We start from the raw sequence: 19,257 nt of genomic DNA on the forward strand, positions 1-19,257 counted from the left end.
TGAACCAAGAAACCATTTATTATTTCAAGCCCCTGTCAAGTGAATGTAACAAAGGAGAGCCAGTGGCTGACTGAGCCAATGCATTTCAAACTCACAATATGTCTCCAGTGCCTGTGAAAAATGTTCTGAAGTAAATTTGGTTCCCCACCATAGTGACACTGCAGGGTCTAAAACAGATGTTCTCATTTATAAAACAAGAAATGGGTGACTGAAATAGCAAAAGGAAAAGCCACAAACAAAGCAATGTATCGAACACTTGGCAGTAAAACTATGTCATCACTTCTTCATAAAATAGGTCATTAAAGGTGACATGAAATAGATTTTCAAAGTGCTGCAATCACTCTCATTCCTGAAAGAATGAAATTCCTAACCATAATATATCATTTTAAGGATATAGTACCATGTACACCCATATATTAAGATTAATATCAAATCACAGCAAGATGTATAGGTCATGCTATTGATATGATGCTGTCCCGAACTCAGTGAGGGTGATTATTTACAGGGGGTTTATCAAGGCAATGGTCAGAGTCCTGATATTACTGTGCGCAAAATCTATAAAAACATAGAAAATAGGAGCAGGAGTAGGCCATTCAGCCCTTCAAGCCTGCTGCAACATTCAATCTGATCATGGCTGATTGTCGAGCTCAATGCTGATTGCCTGCTATCTCTTGATGCTTTTAGAGTCTATAAATCTGCCACTTTCCTTCTTAAATATATTTTCAGTGACTTGACCTCCTCAGCCTTCTGCAGTGGAGAATTCCGCAGGTTCACCACCATCTGAGTGAAGACGTTTTTCCCTCATCTCAGTCCTAATTGGCCAATCCCATGTGTTCTAATTTTGCACACTATACTCAGTTAGGATATTGTCTGTCTGTCCTCTGTTCTCTTTTAATCCCTGTCCTGCTGCCTGTTTTGACATACATTTTTCAGGTTAACTTCTGCAAAGTTACTGCAGCCTTTGGGATTCCTGTTTAAATTGGAGTCTTTGAACACTGGGGAAAAAACACTCCCCTTGCAGATGGGCTGGTCCAAAAACATCCCCTTTAGGTTCTGTGGCAGCATCCGTGATGTTGCTTGATAGACTTGGCAAGTAGCCAATCACTGCGTATGAGATTTTCAATCTTCTATTGGGGCCTGTGGTTGGCGAAGCTAATCAGTAACTTTCATGGAAGAAGGCGGGTATTCTGGAGAGTGCCATTTTTTGTTCAGTTCGGTTAACCAGCCAGTGACCTAGTACCTTGAAGTCTCCCTCTCTCCTTCTCTCTTTCCTGCTGTACGATTTTGAGAAGCATCCTAGCCAGTTCTGTGAAGACTTTCCTGTGTTAAAGGAGCACAGACACCAACAGATCTGGGCAAGAGACCTTGATTGTCGAAGTACATGTTTTCTTAAAGGTCAGTAACCTTCAAACTGTGTGTGTCAGGGTGGGGAAAAGCTGAAGAATTGGAGCTTAAGATGGGAGCATCTGTGATAAAGCCTCCAGAGTCTCGTGGAGGAATCAGGCAAGGAAACACTACTAACCTCCAGGACCAGCGCTGTATTGTTCTCAAAGGCAGTGAAAGCGCCATCTGGTGGTTGAAAGGCAGGAGTGCACCGATCTGAGCATCCTGTATACAGCACCATCTGGTGGCCGGTGCCAAGAACTGCACTGACCTGAATACCCCGGACCAATCTCCATTTAGTGGCTGATGGGCGGAATCGCACCGACCTGGAATTCTTAGGTGAAACGCCATCTGGTGATCGAAAGACAGATTTACGCCAACCTGAACCTCTCAAGTAAACCTATTTCCCAGAGACTGCAGCCACAGAGTGAAGACTCATCTCATACCTACCCCTTTAATCCCTGTTTTATTTTATTCCTCACCAACCCTTACCTGGTGTCTGTCTTATAGGAGAGGGTGGGACAGGTACTTGGTATTATGTAGTCTGGTAGACGGTTATCCTGCTACTTCCTTATATGTTCATCTTTTCTTCATTTTATTAATAAATAGTTTGTTAATGTTTTACTTATAAATCTGGTGTCTGTAACTCATTGGAGCAGTCAAGATCTTCAGAAAATACAAATTATTGGTTCATTCACTTATGTTGGGACTCCGGGGTCTGTGGGGTTGGAATTGATCACGCAGCCTCCCAAGGTGTCGTAACAACTCTTATGTGGGACTTGATCAAAAGCTTTCTGAAAATCCAAATACACTACTTCCACTGGTTCACCCTCATCTATTCTACGAGGTATGTCCTCAAATACCTCCAGCAGATTTGATAATCATAGAATTTACAGTGCAGAAGGAGGCCATTCAGCCCATCGAGTCTGCACCGGCTCTTGGAAAGAGCACCCTACCCAAGGTCAACACCGCCACCCAATCCCCATAACCCAGTAACCCCACCCAACACTAAGGGCAATTTTGGACATGAAGGGCAATTTATCATGGCCAATCCACCTAACCCGCACATCTTTGGACTGTGGGAGGAAACCGGAGCACCCGGAGGAAACCCACGCACACACGGGGAGGATGTGCAGACTCCGCACGGACAGTGACCCAAGCCAGAATCGAACCTGGGACCCTGGAGCTGTGAAGCAATTGTGCTATCCACAAGGCTACCGTGCTGCCCCGTTTATCATGGCTCATGATAAACATGAACCATGATCCTCCAGTGGGATTCTCTGGTCCCGTTGGCAGTGCACCTCTTCCCATGGGTTTCCTGGTGCCGTGAGGTGGCTTCAATGGAAATTCCCATTGATAGCAGTGGGACCAGAGAATCCCGCCAGCAGCAGGTGGTGCGCCGCCACCCACCGCTGAGAAACACACGGCTGGGAGAGTGTATAATTCTGCCCATAATTTCCCTTTCTTAAATCCATGTTGACTTTCTCTAATTCTTTTGGTATTTTCCAAGTGTCCTGTTATCACATCACTTATAATAGAATCTAACATTTCCCCTCTTACTGATGTTAAGCGGGTCTGTAAATCCCTTTTTCCTCCCTTCCTCCTTTTTTAAATAGCGGGTTTATATCTGTTACCCTTCAATCTGCCAGGAGTGTTCCAGACCCTACAAAATTTTGGAAGATGACAACCAACGCATCCACTATTTCCATGGCCACCTCTTTAATAACCTGGAATGTAGATGTTCCGGCGCTGGGGATTTACCAGCTTTCAGTCCCATTAATTTTTCCAGCACTATTTTGTTTAATAATACCAAATTAGTTCAATTCCTCCTTCTCCCGAGACTCTTGGTTTCATCCTGGGAAATTACTTGTGTCCTCCTCTGTGAAGACAAAACTAAAGAAGTTGTTGAATTGCTCTGCCATTTTCTTGTTCTCTATTATAAATTCCCCTGTTTTGGAGTGTAAGGGACTTGCATTTTAACCAAATGAACTTCTTAAAAACTGGTGTTTTTAAAAAAAATACATTCTCAGGCTTTTTTTTAAATTTAGAGTACCCAATTATTTTTTCCCCCCAATTATGGGGCAATTTAGCGTGGCCAATGCACCTAACCTGCTCATCTTCAGGTTGTGGGGGTGAAACCCACGCAGACATTGGGAAAATGTGCAAACTCCACACGGACAGTGACCCAGAGCCGAGATTCGAACCCGGGTCCTCAGCGCCGCAGTCCCAGTGCTATCCACTGCGCCACATGCCGCCATATTCTAAGGTTTTGAGCATTATGGCAAGATTGGCATTTATTGCCGATCCCTAGTTGCCCTGAGCGCACGTTGTGATGGTCTCTGTTTTGTAAATCAGGATGTCTTGAGAATGTAGTGTTGCTAAGTTACTGAACAAAGCTGATTTATTTACACTTCTTAAATAAGATTCGAACAAGCCACAAGGTATAAATTATTAAATTAAACTATACAATTTCTCTAACTACAGAACTGTACACTATGCAACTAATCTATCTCACACCGAAACACCTTCTCCTCGAATCCCAGGAGTCACATGATATTTATATGACTGCTAATTATTTCCATCTGGTGCTGAGCTCCTTTTCCGGGCCTCCTCATGCTGACGTGTGTTCTCAAAGAATTGTGTCCCTTCAATCAGGAGTTTCCGTCAAGTCGGTCTCTTCTGAGCAAGGGTCTCCCAGAAGTTGACATCTATGTTGCATTTCTTCAGATAAGCCTTCAGGGTGCCTATGAAATGCTTCCTTTGTCCTTCCCTTCTTCAGGAGCCTTCCTTGAGCTGGACGAAGAAGACTTACTTTGCCTGTCAAAGGCCAGCTGTCTGGAGACATTCATCAATATTCTCTCACTCCTCCATAACAAAACGTTGGCGACATTGCTCACTGATGGAAATAAGACAGAAACATTTGAGTTTAAGACAGGGGTGTCTCATCACCCCCACTCTTTTCTCCATCTTCATCACTACCATTCTTCACATTGTCAAGAACAAGCTCCCAATTGGAATGGATGACGTCTACAGGATGGATGGAAAACCTATCAACCTCAACCGGTTAAAATCCAAGAAGAAAATGACACCAATGTAATTTCACTGATTTTGTTCCTTAGCTGTAGCCAAATTGATTCTGTCCTTGAACCCTCTGGGACATTCTCTTTCTGCAGCATACCCTAACCAACACCACCACCTCTTCTCCTTTTCATCCATTCTTATATTTTCTAAACAACCTGTACCCAGGAACATTTAACACCCAATCCTGCCCTTAAGTGAGCCAGGTCTCTGTTATTACCACAACACATATTTCGACAATGCAATCAGTGCCTTTAAGTCCCCAATCTTATTCACTATAGGCCCTGCATTCACCTACATGCACATTGACCCTGATTTGGACGTCATGAATTTTTCCCTTAATCCAACTTCACCTTTTACTTCTCGATACTAGCAGCTCACTCACCACCACCTTCTCAATGGCAATTATATGGGCAATAAATGCTGGCCTTGTCAGTGATGCTCACTTCCTATGAAAAGATTTAAAAAAAATACATGCTGTTGAATCAAACCGTTCAAAAGGATATTACACGAACATGTGACAATATATATATTGTAAGAGATACAAAGGGTCACACAATGTATATAAGAAATTGGCTGAGCGACAGTAAACAGAGAGTAATGTTAAATGGTTGTTCTCTACATTGGAGGAAGTTTTGTAGTGGAGCTCCCCAGGGGTCCCATGCTGGGACTCTTGCTTTTCTTGAAATATATCAACAATGTAACTGTGATGTTCAGGGCATGATTTCAAAATTTGTAGATGATTCGAAGATTGGTAACATTTTCAGCTGTGATGAGGATCTCAGTCTTGAACTTCAAAAGGACATGACATGTTGGAGGATTTGGCAGAAAAGTGGCAGATAAGTTTAATGCAGAGAAGTGTGAGGTGATTAATTTTGGTAGAAGGAATATGGAGATACAGAATAAAGTAACAGGAGGAACTCTAAAGGAGGTGCAGGAACAAAAGAACTGGGTGTATATATATGTGTATGTAAGTCATTGAAGGTGCAGGGCATGTTGAGAGATCAGTTAATAAAATGGATAGTATCTTAGGTTGTATTAATATGGGCATTGAGTACAAGAGTAAGGACGTCATGTTGAACTCGTATCAGACACTAGTTCAGCCTCATTTGGAGACTGTGTCCAGTTCTGGAAGGATGTGAAGATATTGGAAAGAGTACAGAGGAGATTCACAAGAATGATTCCATGATAAAGAACTGTAGTAATGAGGATGGATTGGAGAGGTTGGGACTGTTTTCCGTGGATAAAATAAGGTTGAGAGGAGACTTGACAGAGATATTCGAGATCCTGAGAGGTATGGACAGGGTAAATAATGAAAATCGTTCCCACTCGAGAGCATCAAGAACCAGAGGGCAAAGATTCAAAATAATTGGGGAAAGGAGTAAAGGTGATGTGGGGAAATGTTTTTCGTCGAGAGGTGATGATTGGAGTCTGGAACAAACCTCCTGAGAGGGTGATGTTGGGAGATTTGATTGAGGTATTCGAAAGGGAATTGGGTTGCTATCTGAATAATGTGCAAGTGGATAAGGCAGGGGAGTGGGACTAGGTAGACGACCAGTGAAGACTTGATGGGCCAAATAGCCACTTTCTGCAATGTACAGATTCTGTGATTTTTTTTAACAGGCCTTCGACTGAGCCTTCAATCTACAAGTAGAACTGGAACTGAGAGATTTTAAAAATGTTATTCCTGACCATTGAATTATCTTTAACATTACAAGGCATATCACAACTAGCACCATTTGTGACTCCTCAGATACTTAAACATCCTGGGTCCATATGCAGGCTTGGACTGATAAGTGGCAACAAACATCACTCCATACAACTGCCTGACCATGAGATTGACATTCAATTCCCCTTGACATTCAATGGCGTTACTATCAACTTTCTGGAAATAACAATTGCCCAGAAACTGAACAGGACGAGCCATATAAATACTGTGGCTTTCAAAAAAAATTGTTTATGAGATGTCGACATCGCCGGCTAGGCCAGCATTTATTGCCCATCCCAAATTGCCCTTGAACGACAGTGGTGAGCTGCCTTCTTCAACCACTGTTGTGCAGGTACAATCACAGTTCTGTTAGGGAGGGAGATCTAAGACTTTGACACAAGGACAATGGAGGAACGGTGATATATTTCCGAATCACAATGGTGTGTGGCTTGGGGGGAAACTTCCAGGTAGAGGTGATCCCATATGTCTGCTCCCCGTGTCCTTCTAGATGGTAGAGGCTGCGAGCTTGGAAGCTGCTGCCTAAGGAGCTTTGCAATTTGCTGTAGTGTAACTTATATTTCGTATACACTGCTGTTTCTGTGCGCTGGAGATGGAGATTGTGGCGAATGTGGTGCTAATTATGTGAGGTGATTTGGTCTGGATGGTGTTGTGCTACTTGACTGTTGTTGGAGCTGCACTCCTCCAGGCAAGTGGAGAGTATTGTGTTCTGCTGCTTCAGATAACACAGGCTGCTACTTGATGCAGTCTTAACTAAAGGATGCTCCAGACTCTGAAATGAGTTCAACGTGTTTATTGAACTATTAACACAGTTCTCAAATAAGTTTGACTCTCTGCTAATCTAACTGCAGTAACTCAATCTAACTGTACCAGCTTGCTCTAAGCCGTGTGCTGGGGTGTGATGCTGCTGATCAACCCTGTCTAACTCTCTAGGTGTCTGTCTGTGGAAAGAGGCAGGGTGTGAGTGCCTCATCCCTTTTACAGTGTTTATGTCATGCCACCCTTGTGGTGATGCCACCTCGGAGTGTCCTGACTGCCGACTGTTTATGTCCTATTCTGAGTGTTCATTGGTTGCATGTTTGCATATCATGACATCTCCCCCTTTTTTAATGATTTTTTTTAGACGTATAGACGTGTGAATGTGTCTGTCTAATGTGACTGACTGAGGAATACAGAACAGAACAAGGAAAATAAATTCTCATAAGTCCAGTCTCTGAGGCTTGCGCCTGATCCTCGTCGACTGCCGGAGAGGTGGTGGAGGGGATGATGGTGACTTGACAGGCGAGTGAGAGGCACGACTGGTGGCCTCGTGGATCGAGGTGCCTGGAGGTGGCAATTCAACATGTGGAAATGGAGGGGAAAGTGGTTGTGGTCAAGCAAATTTTCGCAGTGCCCTTCGATTCCTCTGCGCAATGGAGCCATCAGCCATACATATGACATAGGATCTGGGCGTGGCCTGTCGAACAATGACTGCCGGAGCAGACCACCCACCATCCGGTATCTTGATCCTGACCATGTCTACCGGGGATAGCACGTCCAGATCGGTGGCATGTGCGTCATAGCCCTGCTTCTGGCTGTCGCGGAGCTGCTGCATCTTCTGCAGCACCGAGAGGTGATCAAGGTTGGGCAGGTGTATGGCTGGAAGCATCATCCGCAGGTCTCTGTTCATCAACAGTTCAGCTGGCGACATGCCAGTGGACAAGGGAGTCGCTCGGTACGCAAGTAGTGAAAGGTGTATGTCGGAAGCGGAGTCCGAGGCCTTGCGGATGAGCTGCTTAACTATGTGCACCTCTTTTTCGACATTGCCATTGGACTGTGGATAGTGCGGACTGGAGGTGACATGCCTGAAATTGTAACTCTTGGCAAACATGGACTATTCTCGACTGTGGAAGCATGGGCCATTGTCGCTCATGACGGTGGTCGGGGTGACATGCCGTGAGAATGTCTCTTTACACACTTTGATGACGGTCCGTGAGGTGAGGTCTGGCAGCTTCAGCACCTCAGGATAGTACGAAAAGTAATCGATGATTAAGATATAGACACGACCATTCGCGTGGAATAGGTCAATGCCAACCTTGGACCACGGAAAGGTCTCTAGGTCATGTGGTTGGAGCGTCTCCTTGCTCTGCGCTGGTTGGAACCTCTGACAGGTTTTGCAGTTCAGGACCATGTCCGTGATGTCCTGGTTGATGCCGGGCCAGTAGACAGCTTGCCGGACCCTGCGTCTGCACTTTTCTACGCCCAGGTGTCCCTCATGAATCTGCCGCAGCACCGTGCTCTGGAGGTGTAGCGGGAGGACTATTCTGTCCAGCTTGAGCAGGATCCCGTCGATCATCGTCAGGTCGTCCTTGATGTTGTAGAATTGAGGGCATTGCCCTTTCTGCCAGCCATTGCTGAGGTTGTGGATGACTCGCTTCAACAGGGGGTCTTTGGCCGTCTCTTCTCGGATGAGGACGATCTTCTCATCTGTTGCCGGGCGAGTGCTTGCACGCAGTTGTACCTGCAATTCAATGTGCTGGATGATCTCCAGTGGTTCACTGGGTGAGTTGACAGAGCAGGACAATGCATCGGCGATGATGAGCTCCTTGCCAGGTGTGTACACCGAATTGAAATCATTCCTCTGGAGTTTGAACAGAATTCTCTTCAAACGAGGCGTCATGTCGTTCAGGTCCTTTTGGATGATGTGGACCAGAGGCCGATGATCCGTCTCAACAGTAAATGTTGGCAAGCCGTAGACATAATCATGAAATTTGAGGATGCTGGTGAGAATACCTAAACACTCCTTCTCAATCTGCGCATATCTGGTCTCAGTGGGTGTCATTGCCCGTGACGCTTATGCTATTGGTACCCAGGATGACGTGTCATCTCTTTGAAGCAACACCGCCCCAATGCCATCCTGACTCGCATCAATGGATATCTTAGTCTCTCGGTCTGGGTCAAAGATGCAAGGACGGGTGCAGTGGTGAGCTTGGCTTTCAGCTCCAGCCACTCTGTTCGGTGCTCCGCCTTCCACTCAAAGGCGGTTGATTTTTTTCACCAGGTTGCGTAGGGCTGTGGTGTGTGTGGCCAAATTCGGGATAAACTTGCCAAGGAAATTGACCATTCCCAGGAAGCGCAGTACTGCCTTCTCGTCCTCGGGGACTTTCATTGCCTCGATGGCTTTAATTTTGTCTGTGTCCGGGCGCACACCGTGTTGTGAAATCTGATTGCCCAGGAACTTCAGCGTGGATGTCCCAAAACAGCACTTGGACCTGTTTAGCTTGAGGCCATGTTCATGTATGCGTCGGAATACTTTCTTGAGTCGCGACACATGTTCTTCTGGGGTTGTGGACCAGATTATGATATTGGCAACGTAGACACAAACCCCTTCTATTCCCTCCATCATCTGTTCCATGATGCGATGGAAAATCTCTGATGCGGAGATGATGCCAAATGGCGTTCGGTTGTAGCAGAATCTGCCAAAAGGCGTGTTGAAGGTGCAGAGCCTTCTGCTGGATTCTTCAAGCTGGATTTACCAAAATCCTTGGGATGCGTCCAATTTTGTGAAGAAGCGCGCGTGTGCCATCTCACTCGTGATTTCTTCCCTCTTCGGGATGGGGTAACGTTCCCGCATCATGTTTTTGTTTAGATCCTTGAGGTCAATGCAAATGCGTAGGTCCCCCGAAAGCTTCTTTACGCACACCATCGAGCTGACCCAGTCGGTTGGTTCAGTGACCTTGGAGATGATGCCTTTTTGTTGTAGACTTGTGAGCCCTGCCTCCATGCACTCTCTCAGTGGAGCAGGGACACGTCGCGGTGCGTGGACCACTGGCTTGGCATCAGGCCGCAGTAGAATCTTGTACTCATACGGCAGCGTGCCCATCCCGCTAAATACTTCTGGGTACTGGGTTAGGATGTCGTCGATGCTGGCCTGAAGATCCGAATGGGACGGCGTCGTGGTGTAGACCCTTGGAATGAGGTTCAGTTGCTTGCAGGCGTGCGCACCTAGCAGGGACACCCTGTCTGGTTTAACAATCTCGAAACGTAAGCTTGCTTGTGTGTCGGCTGGACACCTGCAGATGGCAGGACCCCAGTGCCTTGATTGCGTTTCCATTGTAGTCCAGGAGTTTGCAGGCAGCTGGAAGGATTGTGGGGGGCTTCTTGATTCTCTTGAAGCCCACCTGCGAAATCAGGTTGGCGGAGGCACCTGTGTCCAATTTGAACTGGATGGGCAGTGGTTGACCTTCATCACTGCATTCCATTCATCCTCAGAATCCACGGCCAGGATTGACTGGACTCGTGATGTGTCCGGTGTGGCGTATTCGCACTTCAGAATAATTCCCACTCGGTAACTGTTGTCCAGGTATATGGATCCGTCGCACTGCCTGGATCAGAGTCATGCATTCGGTGTTGCACACTTCTGATGCGCCGCTGTCGTCGGAATTGGGAGCGCTGGCTCCTGACTGGTGGTGCAGATCTGCACAGGGCTTCTAGTGGTTTGGTTTCCCACAGTTTAAACAGCATTTGTCTCTTGCAGGGCAGTTTTTTCTAAAATGGGTTGTGCCACAGTTCGCACACGTCATTACGTTGGCATCATGATGCTCAGTGAGTCGATGCGCATGTGCGGTGCGGTTCTCGGACGTCTGCACTTGTGCAGTGCAGCTTTCGGCCGCTTCGTGTTCCCAATCGCATTGCGCATGCGTTGAGTCCCGGGAAGAGCGCGCAAAATGGCCGCTTTCGTCAATGTGGAGGCGCTGCATCTGGGAGATGGCCTGAACACTCTCCACCTCGTGGGAGGCTTGTTTTTCACTTTCTGCCGTTTTGTACTGTGAATAGCGATTTTTAGAGTGCTCATGCACAGTACACGTTTCAATCGCAACTGGCAGGGTCATGTGCTTGATTTTCAACAATTGCTCTCGCGGAGGATCAGAGTGGACTCCAAAAACGATTTGGTCTCTGATCGTGGAGTCAGTGATATCACCAAAGTTGCAGGATTGCGCGAGCAGTCTAAGGTTAGTTAGATAGGAGTTGAAGGATTCGTCTTTACCTTGCATCCTCTGCTTGAAGATGTAGCGCTCAAAGATTTCGTTGGTGTCCAACTCGCAGTGGCTGTCGAATTTGTCCAGGATGGTTTGGTACTTCGTTTTGTCCTGCCCTTCGGAAAAGTGAAAGGAGTTGAAGATCTCTATCGCATGGTCACCCGCAGTGGTGAGTAGAAGAGCTATCTTCCGAGCATCGGTCGTGCCATTGAGGTTGGATGCTTCCACGTACAGTTGAAATTTCTGCTTGAATGATCGCCAGTCGGCACTAAGATTGCCGGTGGTCCTGAACTGATGAGGAGCCTGAATCTTGTCCATTGTGCCTGTATTCAGTAGCTGGTTGTCACGGATCTTGCTGAGTTGAACTAAATAGATTGAACAGGCACTCCTGATATCATGCTGTGTTATGTTGCCTCGGATAACACAGGCTGCTACTTGATGCAGTCTTAACTAAAGGATGCTCCAGACTCTGAAAGGAGTTCAGCGTGTTTATTGAACTATTAACACAGTTCTCAAATGAGTTTGACTCTCTGCTAATCTAACTGCAGTAACTCAGTCTAACTGTACCAGCTTGCTCTAAGCCACATGCTGGGGTGTGATGCTGCTGATCAACCCTGTCTAACTCTCTAGATGTCTGCCTGTGGAAAGAGGTAGGGTGTGAGTGCCTCATCCCTTTTACAGTGTTTATGTCATGCCCTCTTGTGGTGATGCCACCTCTGAGTGTCCTGCCTGCCCATTGGTTGTGTCCCATTCTGAGTGTTCATTGGTTGCATGTTTGCATATCATGACAAGTATTAAAGCATATTACAGTTTTTAGATGGTGGACGGCTTAGGGCAGTCAGAATGTGAATTACTTGCTGCAGAAATCCCAGCCTCGGAAGTCAGTCACATTGATGTGGCATTGGAGTCACATGCAGGCTGGAGCAGGTAAGGGAGGCCGATTTCCTTCTCTAAAAGGTATTCGGGAATCAGTCAGGATTTTGAAGACAATGCAATTGGTTTATCACTCCTTTCCTGATCATTTCATTTTTCCATTTCTGAGTGTTTTAAAACCTTGATTGAAATTCTTAACTGCACTGGTCAGAATTTAACACACAGACTAGAAATTCAATGGCAGCGATCCCAATTTTTTAGTCACTAAACTATGGACGTCAGGAAGAGTGATCTTATTACTCGCCTGAAGTGTACCTATCTGAAATGTTGGTGGATGTAAAAGCAATGGTGGAAGGGCTGGACCTGAAACAGGTGCATTAATCGCTAACATATGCAAATAAAGCCTGCTTGAAGCCCCCTGCAAAATTGGTTTACCCTGAACGTAGTTGGCCTGAGGCTTCTGACTGTTGTTTCATCCCATTCCTGATCACCACCTCAACACCCCCCATCACCGATTATCACAGCAACCCCTCCACCCCCACACCTGCCTCATCCACATTGTTCCCCCCATCACATCTTGCCCCAATCCCTATTCTAATATCCCAATAATAGCTGCCCCATAATTCCCTGTCCTGTTTGAGCAATCGACTCACCCTTTACCCAATTTTTCTCCTGTTTCCCCATCCCCAGTTTAGACCAGTAGAGTTACTGAACAACGTTTACTGGACCAGTAGTGGAGAGTTTGAGATTGCTATTTGAGGAACAGAAACGCAGTACCACTTGAACTTTATTTTTCTGAAAATGACTGTTATCTCAGTTTCTGCATAATAATGAGGAATAGCAAACAGAAAATGGTTGTTGAATCCAGGGTAATGCAGTAGTGTATCCTTGTTATCCAGTCATGTCCTCATCCCCATTCATGAGCCACTTCCTCCTCCAATGTGAGTGCTATTTTCACATAGGTCACTGCCACAGTTCGCTAGGAATAGAATTGTTATCAAAAAGCCTGAGCAAATCATTTGTGTGCCCAGGGATAAAGAACAAGTAATTTATCATAGCAGTTGGAAGGCCATGAGTGTTACTGTTTATTCTTGAAACGATCTATAACCATCAACTATGATACATGAAATTGGAGTGTTCGTTGCAGAGCACTTTGAACTGACGACTTTACACAGAAAATTCATTTAATGTCTGAAGTCTATTCTTTCTTGTTCTATGTTAGTTGGCTGGTGGATGTGCAATGGGTCAGGCAATAATAACATGCTGTCAGGGAATGCATCAAGGGAATGTCATTTCCTCAGCTGTAAATTGATCTGTAAGCAAATAAACAGAAGACATTGGTATTGAAATGCCATCGTAATATCATTGTTTACTTCCTCTGGATATATTCAACACAGGTCCTAAAAATTAACAAGATGGGGCAGCAAGATGGGACAGCGGTTAGCATTGCAGCCTCACGGCGCTGAAGTCCCAGGTTCGATCCCGGCTCTGGGTCAATGTCCGTGTGAAGTTTGCACATTCTCCCCATGTTTGCATGCCCAAAGATGTGCAGGCTAGGTGGATTGGCCACGCTCATTGCCCCTCAATTGGAAAAAATGAATTAGGTACTCTAAATTTATTTTTAAAAATTAACAACATTATCAGAATGTACAACATTATGATCGACAATGAGATCTTTCTTTGTCAAACAGTATTTCTTTAGAATTAATTTAATATTAAAAGCTCTTCAGATCAAAGCATAGCACATCTGTGGAAGGCTATTAGCTTTCAGTGGCAAAACTGATGATGGACTCGGAGGACAGGCTTGAGTGACTTTGGGCATGCGGGTCTGGCTTCAGACTACTTGGCATGGGTGGCAAAGGTCTGAGCTGGCTGGCTGAGAGGGAACAGCAAGGGAATTGACGGAGTGTCAGTATGGAGGCGGCACTATTATCCTGAGATAGAACAGCTGGTTTGTGCTCCACGGAGTTACTATTGCTCTCACAGAGTGGCACCTAGGTTGAATAATCTGAAGGAGGGAGGGAGGGAGAACTTGCATTTATCTTGCACCTTCATAACCACAAGGCAGCCCAAAGTCCTTCACAGCCAATTCAGTGTTTTTATCGAAGAGTAATGTAATGCAGGAAACATGGCGGCCAATATACGCACAGCAAGGTTCCACAAACAGCAATATGATAATGACCAGATAACCTGTTTTTACATGTTGGTTGAGAGATAAATATTGGCTGAGACACCAGGGAAACTCCCCTGCTCTTCTTCACAATCGTGGCCATGCGATCTTTTGCATCCACCCGAGAGGACAGATGAGGCTACAATTAATGTTTCCTCGGAACGACAGCACTGACAATGCAGCAGACCAAAGTGTCAGCTTTTTGATTTTTGTCTTTCGGTGTTCTGAGTGAAACCTGAACCTACACCATCCTGAGTACAGAGACACGCTCTGCCAACTGAACCGCAGCTAGCATCTTGCTGGCACATTGTTGGACTGCGACAAGAGCCTGCATGCCCCTCTGGGCATTGGTATCTCTCGACACAATGGCAACAGCCTGAGGCTACTTGGCCAGAAAACATGGATCTTGTGATCTCCACTTGTGCTTCCACAGTGGGACTGAGATATTGGGCAGCTTCTTCCTCTGGCCAGCAGAATCTGCATTATGATTTGAGCCGCATGTACTTTGATAGAGCCGACTATCATTTTCCTGGTTGTAATGCTGGTCTCCAAGATTTGCACAGTGCCCTGAGCCACGTTGGAGCCAGACTCTTCAATGCTCCAGACCATTTACTGGAACCAATGCACCCAGCACCTCTGCATCTGTGTTCATCAAAGTTCTCCTTTATGCCACCCCATCAAAATCCTCATCTGCCTTCTCCAGAGCAGGACTCATCCCCGGACTCACATTCCAGCACGAGCTATCCGTACCATTTAGCCTGGCTGCAGATCACTCCTACCTCGGTCTCACCACATGTTGACCCTGACTGCGCACCAGCCTCTACCATTCACACAGTGCCGCTCTCTGAGCTGATGGCTCTGAGTGTCAGATGAAATGACCATGCTGCTCCATCAGTTGTTTTCTGCTGTTCTCTCTCTCCTCCTCCTGGGACTGCCGTGGATAGCCAGGCAACAACTCTTGGATATCTGAAAACATAAAATGAAAAGGGGCGGGTTGGGTTGAGAGAGGTGGGGTGGGCGTGTATTGTCAGGTGAAGAACAAGAGGTCCATGATCAAATCCTCTGCAGCTTGCTCATCATGCTTGATAGTAGGGTGGGGGTGAGTTGGGTGTTCAAAATAAGCAGAAGGCAATTACATCCCTTCTTCCTGAATACTCTTGGTGACAATGGGCTCTATCACAGTTGTCTTCTTGATGCGTAGCTCCAGACCCTCCATTGGGCTCAGGGAATGAAGACATTCCTCTCCCCCTGGCAACTGTATTTAATTCTATTGTAAGAAATTCTGCCCTGTCTGAGGGAGAGCAAAGTCATTGGCGGTAGAGGTATGTAGAGGCAGCAAGAGGTCATTGAGAGGGTGGCATCATTGGAAGGTCAGCGAAGATGAGGTTGAGTATTTGATCATTGAGAATGAGTGCTCAGTGTTATTGCGTGCTGCTGGATGATGGGGTCTGGTGCTTTGAGCAATGTGAGAAGTTAGAACTGTGGTGAGTTTGCGATGTCCTTTGACCTGCAAGATATCATTAAACCTCTCCTAGTGCTGCTGCCCCAGATCCTGCAGATCAGAGTCTGCGAGTTCCCCTCCCTGACCACTGCTCCCATTCCTTTGACAGCCTCCTGGCCCCCGCAGAAAAATGTCATCCCACCTCCTGTTACCCTCCATGAACAAAGTTCCCAGGGCTGAATCTGTGAACCCCTGGTGTCTGGTCTATACACTGGTCCTGCATTCATCATCTTTCCAATTGCAGCAGAAACCTCATTTCATTCAGAGTAGCTTCCCTGTAAGAGGGAGAGGCTGCCTTTAAGAGCTGGAGGCCTGCTGGACACATCCACTTAGGCCCCTATCCAGCAGCTTTGGTGCCACTAAACTGCATGTTGAAAAATGTATATCAATGCATATTAATGATTATATTTGCAGAAGACACAAAGCTGGGTTGGAGGGTTAGCTGTGAGGAGGATGCAGAGATACTTCAGTGTGATTTGGTCAAGTTGAGTGAGTGGGAAAATGAATGGCAGATGCAGTAAAATGTGAATAAATGTGAGGTAACCCACTTTGGTAGCAAAAACATGAAAGCAAATTATTATCTGAGTTGCTTATAGATTGAGAGAGGGGAATGTGTACTGAGATCTGGGTGTCCTTGCACTCGAGTTGCTGAAGCTGAGCATACAGGTGCAGCAGGCGGTGAAGAAGGCAGACGGTATGTTGCCTTTCATAGCGAGGGGATTTGAATACAGGAGCAGGGATGTCTTTGCTGCGGTTGGTGAGAGCACACCTGGGATATGGTGTGCAGAGATCGAGGATGTTTGTGAGCTCGAAGTAGATTACAGTGATTGGGAGAGGCAAGATCATGCAAGGATTTGAAAGCCAGGATGAGAAATTAAACTTGAGGGCATTGCTTCACTGGGAGCCAATGTAGGCCATGGGCACAGGAGAGATGGGTGAATAGGACTTGGTGTGAATTAGGGCATGAGCCAGGCACAATTTTTGTTGAGGTTAACTCAAATTAACGGAGGGTAGAATGTGGGAAATCAGGCAGGAGGGCATTGGAATAGTCCAGTGAAGGTTCTATCAGAAGATGAACTGAGATTAGGTGGAGCCAGTAATTTTGTGGGGTGACAAAGTCCTGTAACAAGGGCCAAAAGTGAGAACCAGATGTTGGGGAGGGGTGGGGTTGGGGGTGGGTGGGGGTGGGTGGGGGTGGGGTGGGGGGGGCAGTGCAAGGGTTAATGGTGGGGTAGGGATTGGCTACCTAACTTCAGTGAGCAGCAGGACCCGTGGCCACATTTTGACTGAGACAGCTAATTAAAATAGCTGCCCTAGAGGCTTCGATCTGCCATAGGATTGAAGGAATGCAGGGGACGGGAGGCATGGGGCTTACAGTAGGTAGGTGAAATTTCTTTTTGAGATTGCAAGATAAAATCCGTGAGGGAAAATGTTTCTCCATGGGGAGGGTCTTCCCCGCTGTGCTCTCACACCCACCCCCGCTTTCTTCAATGAAATCTGTGGCCTTAGGCTGGCAATGGGAGGTCAGCTGTATTGATCTGGTGGCCTCCTCACATGCCTGGGTATCATTTCACATTGGCACATCATAGATTATCATAGAATTTACAGTGCAGAAGGAGGCCATTCGGCCCATCGAGTCTGCACCGGCTCTTGAGAAGAGCACCCTATCTAAGGTCAACACCTCCACCCTATCCCCATAACCCAGTAACCCCACCCAACATTAAGGGCAATTTTGGACACTAAGGGCAATTTATCATGGCCAATCCACCTAACCTGCACATCTTTGGGCTGTGGGAGGAAACCGGAGCACCCGGAAGAAACCCACGCACACTCGGGGAGGATGTGCAGACTCCGCACAGACAGTGACCCAAGCCGGAATCGAACCTGGGACCCTGGAGCTGTGAAGCAATTGTGCTATCCACAATGCTACCGTGCTGCCACATGCCAATGGCACCATGGTCATTTATTAAATGGGACCTTTACCTGTGGAAATTGACTGCTCGCCTTCTCAGAGTGGGAAACCTCTCCACTGCCAGTCCCATGGGTAAAATGCCTTGAGAGCGAAACTGCACAATCCAAAGAGGCCCCTTGCAGTTTTACCAGCAATCCTCACCTTCCGAGACTGCTCCTCTGGCAGTCTTAGTGATGATGTTGATAAGTGACCGAATTTGCACCTCTATATATGGAAGAGAACAGTCTGGGTAGGTGTACAATTCTGTACACTTCTTCATTGGCATCCGTCAGCCTCAGAGCCATTTTCCAGCAGGCAACATTGAGGATCTTTTCTTCAGCTAGTGGAATCCCATAGCATCAGGAAGAGGAGGGCTACCTCTGGGTGGCCACTTACCAGCAGACCAGCCGGCCAGTGCTCCAGACTGGCTTTGATTCCCTCGCCCCCTTTCCCACCCCACCCCGCCCTTGTCCCGAGAGCTTCCCCCCACATAGTTGTGGGCCAACAGCTGTGGACATCTTTTAACTCCGAAGATTTAAAAGTCTATTATCTCAGCATGGCTGCACATGCTGCTTCGGCCCCTGTCGGCTTGGAGAGCATTCTCATTTGCCACTAATTATCCCAATTCAGAGAAAATCACTGCTGGGTGATTGGTCCCAACGGGAAGGCGACAGGACCACCTTCAAACCCAACATCAGGGTCCTGACCCTAAACCCCAAATCCTGCCCGTGGCTGCGTATAAACAGCAAAGTACTGACATATTAAAAACTGCACAGTATATATTGCAGGAAAGTTGAATATCTCTCCAAATCAATAAAAGTGCATTTCTCCACTTTTAATTTCCCCATAACACCTGTCAAGCGATTAAAAACAAACTGGCAATGACTTTCTTATGTAAGTATGAAATACTCATTCATTGGTAAACCAAGCATATAAGCTACCAATAGAATTTATCATATATCAGTATTCATACAGCACTAAATCTTTCCAATACGAACCTCATGCTAGTCAACATGTTAAAACGTTACTCATAAGAACACCATTAAATTCCTCTTGTGCCATATTCTCTACTTGATGAAATTTGAGACAGAGTTGCTCACTGGCATGCTCTCATCCTTAGGTTCTGCTCTAATGAATCGTATGGCAAATCTCAGTTGTGCACAGTGATAAATCATTGCACTACAGCTATCACAGTTTTTAATTTACAACTCAAATCAATTGGGACTCACTGATGCCAGACGCTAAAATATTCTGTCACTCAAAGCTGATATTGTTTGCTCTGCCGACGCCCCTGTCAATCAGAGAAGTGACAGTGACAATTTATAATTTGTACCAATCGCATGTGCAAACCATAAATAAATGAACTTTGACTTGCGTCAGCATATATTTGCCGATGACCTGGCAGTGATTGAAAAAAATATTTACTGCAGGTCTGAAAGATTAGGTTCAATGCGCCGTGATATTTCTGTGTCACGAAGGCAAGTGCCTGATTATTGTTTTCAAAGAGTACATGACAAATGTGTCCAAAATCATGTATAATTGCTTGGATATGTAGGG

At 46.2% G+C, this 19,257-nt stretch overlaps 1 long non-coding RNA gene across 1 annotated transcript in view; it reads left to right on the top strand.

Moving 5' to 3' along the window:
* The first annotated feature begins 1,141 nt into the window (after window positions 1-1,141).
* Window positions 1,142-19,257, top strand: part of LOC140384675 (uncharacterized) — a 345,004-nt gene continuing 326,888 nt past the window's right edge. Inside the window, exon 1 of the long non-coding RNA XR_011933122.1 lies at window positions 1,142-1,395. This is a non-coding gene — a long non-coding RNA (uncharacterized lncRNA). The remainder of the gene's footprint in view (window positions 1,396-19,257) is intronic.

Source organism: Scyliorhinus torazame, chromosome 10 (assembly GCF_047496885.1).
Source record: "Scyliorhinus torazame isolate Kashiwa2021f chromosome 10, sScyTor2.1, whole genome shotgun sequence".
Classification (NCBI taxonomy): domain Eukaryota; kingdom Metazoa; phylum Chordata; class Chondrichthyes; order Carcharhiniformes; family Scyliorhinidae; genus Scyliorhinus; species Scyliorhinus torazame.